The sequence below is a fragment of the Choristoneura fumiferana genome, chromosome 11, assembly GCF_025370935.1.
Source record: "Choristoneura fumiferana chromosome 11, NRCan_CFum_1, whole genome shotgun sequence".
Classification (NCBI taxonomy): domain Eukaryota; kingdom Metazoa; phylum Arthropoda; class Insecta; order Lepidoptera; family Tortricidae; genus Choristoneura; species Choristoneura fumiferana.
The window spans coordinates 4,210,052-4,213,814 of NC_133482.1; the positions used below are offsets into that span (position 1 = coordinate 4,210,052).

At 37.0% G+C, this 3,763-nt stretch overlaps 1 pseudogene; it reads right to left on the reverse strand.

The window, feature by feature from the left end:
* Positions 1–511: 511 nt before the first annotated feature.
* Positions 512–2,090, reverse strand: LOC141432965 (uncharacterized; annotated as a pseudogene).
* Between the last annotated feature and the right edge of the window lie 1,673 nt (positions 2,091–3,763).

Consider the following 3,763-nt stretch of genomic DNA (forward strand, 5'->3'; position numbering starts at 1 on the left):
TATAATATTAGTTAGGTACTGTTACGGGGTGGGTTTTTGAAACTACTATTGTCCATAAAAATAACGTTTATTAAATAAATTTGAGTTACACAAAGTTGGGTGTCCGCCACGAGTTTCAAATCTAGACTGGTCTAAAAAGCATAAAGAGTGTATATCGTCAGTGCATCGTCGGCAATGCACTGTCATGGAAATCCGCGATTGAGTACAAAACGTGACAATTATAACAGCCCCCCCGTTAAGATTGATCATCACGGGAGGGTGATGAGAAATCTGAAGACCTAGTGTAGTCATGAACTTCGCTTTGGCTAACAAAAGGTTTATTTTATTCTAGACATAGGATCTAGCCGTATTGCGTGGCTCTAGTATTAACGATCTAGGTAATTAACTTTAAAATCAATATGCTTAAAGCGGGAGTGATTACCCGACAAAATTTAAAGTTATCTGCAGGAAATAGAAATACAAATAGTAACCTGAAGTAAGTAGTAATCTATATGATTAAGACATTATACTATTATATTACGTTTAATTGAAACTGGTTCATCGTCTGAAGTAGAAGGAGAACTTTCTGACTCCGGACATTTTCCTGGGGATTATCTATCGGTGCTGATTTTTCGTTGTTGGTTCTCCTTCTATTGCATCGACGGGACATTTTTATGCAACACAATGGCGAACTCTTGTGGTATAAACATATCCTGGTCTTATAAAACATGTATAAGATAACAAGGGCGGAAGTTAAACTGGTAAGTGACAGATAGTGGACACTGTACTTTTCCAGGTGTGAAGTATTTTCCAGTTTATTGAGTTCTTGTTGAAGCTGATCTAAGTGGGTACTAGCATGGACCAAAGAATCCAAATTGTTTATGTTATTTAATCTTACAAAAGGCAGCTGAGGCAAAGTTTTATTTATTTTATTTTTTTCACAACAGTCGTCAAAGATAATATTGAACGATGACATTATTTGAGCATTGGTAGTTATATTTGTAACAATGGTATCACTAGCGCTAAACTGTAAGGTTTTGAAAAAGGCGTTACAACGCTTTTGTAGGTTTAACAAACCTGTGCCGAACAAAATTTCATCGTAATTATTTGGGTCGTTCTCACATGTGATATGACATTTGCCAGGTTCGGATTGTACAAATATCCAGCGGTTTTTCCTTAATTTATAGAACATATCTATGGACCCATGCAAAATCTTAACTACGCATAAACTAGGTAACTTAGAAACTACATCGTTTAACAAAATTGTCTCACACGTTGGCGTCGCGATTGTGGAATAGATATTGTTTAATTCACACACGTAACACTTATTTGTAATCACTTTGCACTCTTTGACACTGTCGAAGAGTGAGTAAACATTCTGTCAGCTGTTACTGCTAGATACGGTTTGTTGGGTGCAATTAAGGCAAAAGTGTCGGGTTTCGAAATGTCATACGGAACTGGTAGAGATATGAGATGATATAGACTATAAGTCTGTGGAATTACAAGTGGTATTTATATAACTATAACTATCTTATTATAATGATAATAGCATATCAAACTGCTTACGTCTACAATGTCGTGAATGTTTTGCAGCGACAGCGATGTTGGAAGCTCATAATGCTTAGGCAGGTTGTTGGCGTTTTGTTCAAGTTCATTGTACAGCTGATAGGGACTTAGTACAGTGGGATGCAAAATATTTAATTTGCTAAAGAGAATGGCATTATTTATATCATCGATATCAAGGATAAGGACATGATTATGCTTTCGATAGAATTTAGTAGAGAGTTGAGGTGAGTTTTGATATCTAATTTGTCATTTGAATTTCTTAACTGTTCGAAAGCTTTTTCGACTACGTCTAAGTTTTGGTTAAGCCGGGCTTCATTTTCATTAACCTTTGATATTGTGTTATTAAACTAAGGATAGTCGATTTAACAATATGGATATTATCTTTCATGACATGAGCTAACTTTTTTTCATCGGACTGTACCTGATGAATTGCATCCGTGAACTTTATCGCGTCGTCCGAGTCTAATGTCCCGAAGAATGTTTTTAGTATTGAGCCGCCAGCATCGATGAGGCCTCGTTTTACACGTGCTGGACTTTGAACTAGGTAAGATATAGACGAAAACTTTTGATGTTATTAGCATGTTGATTTTGTAGAGCACTTAGTGAATTTAAGCAGTCTATCTGTACTTTTGATGAAGAATGAGATTTGCAAAACGTTGATATCTTTACAAACAGAAACTCTACATTATCTAAGTGAGGCTGTATGTGGCTTATATCTATGTAAGTAACAACATTCCATTTGTCATTTGTGAACTTAACATCTGGCATTTGATCGAAGAAGAGGTCTGAACTCCTTATGATTGGCGTGACAAAACTCCGAGACATACCGTGAGCACCGGGGCAAACCTGTAATATAATGTTTAAAATTGAGGTGCAAGTTTGATTTCGTCATAATGATGACGTACGTGTTTACGATTAATAAGCACGGTGACGGTGTGGTTTCCGTTTAACTTTATAACCTTATACGGCCCTTTCCAAACGGGTGATAGTGCCTTATTTTGTTTGTGGTGACATCTTATATATACCATATCACCGATATTGTAGTTTAAGGGTTTGGCATGCGAGTCATAGTAAGCTTTTGACCTCTCTTTGGATGTTTGTATATTTTCTAAAGCCTTCTGCCTACTATAATACAGCCTATGATTCAATGCACGTATATAGTCCGTATAGGTGTTGACTCTAGTGAATCTATGCTTTTGGCAAGTAAGCTTGTGACCAAACATCAGCTCCATTGGAGAAAAGCCCGTGGTGGTGTGAATGTTTGAATTATAAGCGAGCATGGCAGTATTGATATATAAGTCCCAGTATGTTGATTTTCATCTATATATGATCTTAAATATGCTTAAGGGTGGAATGACTTCTCTCGAGAGCCACATGTCTGGGGTGATATGGGGATGCGAAGATGTGTTTGATGCCAAGTAACCGTTCCAATTGTTTAAACAGGTCAGAGCAGAAATTAGTTCCTTGGTCGGTTACTATCGTTTTGGGTATGCCTATGTGTGAGATGAAGTGTACAAGACGCTGTGCGGAATCTTGCAGCTGAACATGAGGCATAGGATATGCTTGAGAGTATTTAGTGAGATCGTCTTGGAGCGTTAAGATAAACTTGTATTTATTATGATGGGTCTCCGGCAGCGGCCCGACCAAGTCGAGGAATAGTTTCTCGTTAGGTTTGGTAGCAGTAGACGTATAACCATTGGAGCTCGATTTGATGGACGCAGTGGTTTATTTATTTGACACGTCTTACAATTCTTGACATATGTTTTCTATATCTTGCGCATGCTTTTCCACCAGTACATTGATTTAAGCCTTTCTAGCATTCGAGATATACGGGGTGACCTGCTGAGGGCGAGTCATGATTATCCTTAGGATTTTTGAGATTTCATTCGGTGTTGGAAATAGAATATTATTGTGGTAAACATTAATTTTTATACCTGTACGTTAAACAATAGGCGAGCATGTTATATATTCTTGTGAACAATATTTATTAAATGGGTCTTGAAATCTGATATTGCGAATTCCTTTTCTTCACATAAGAAAATTCTTTTCTTCTTTATGAAACTACTATTGTCCATAAAATAACGTTTATTAAATAAATTTGAGTTACACAAAGTTGGGTGTCCGCCACGAGTTTCAAATCTAGACTGTGTCTTAAAAGCATAAAGAGTGTATATCGTCAGTGCATCGTCGGCAATGCACTGTCATGGAATATCCGCGA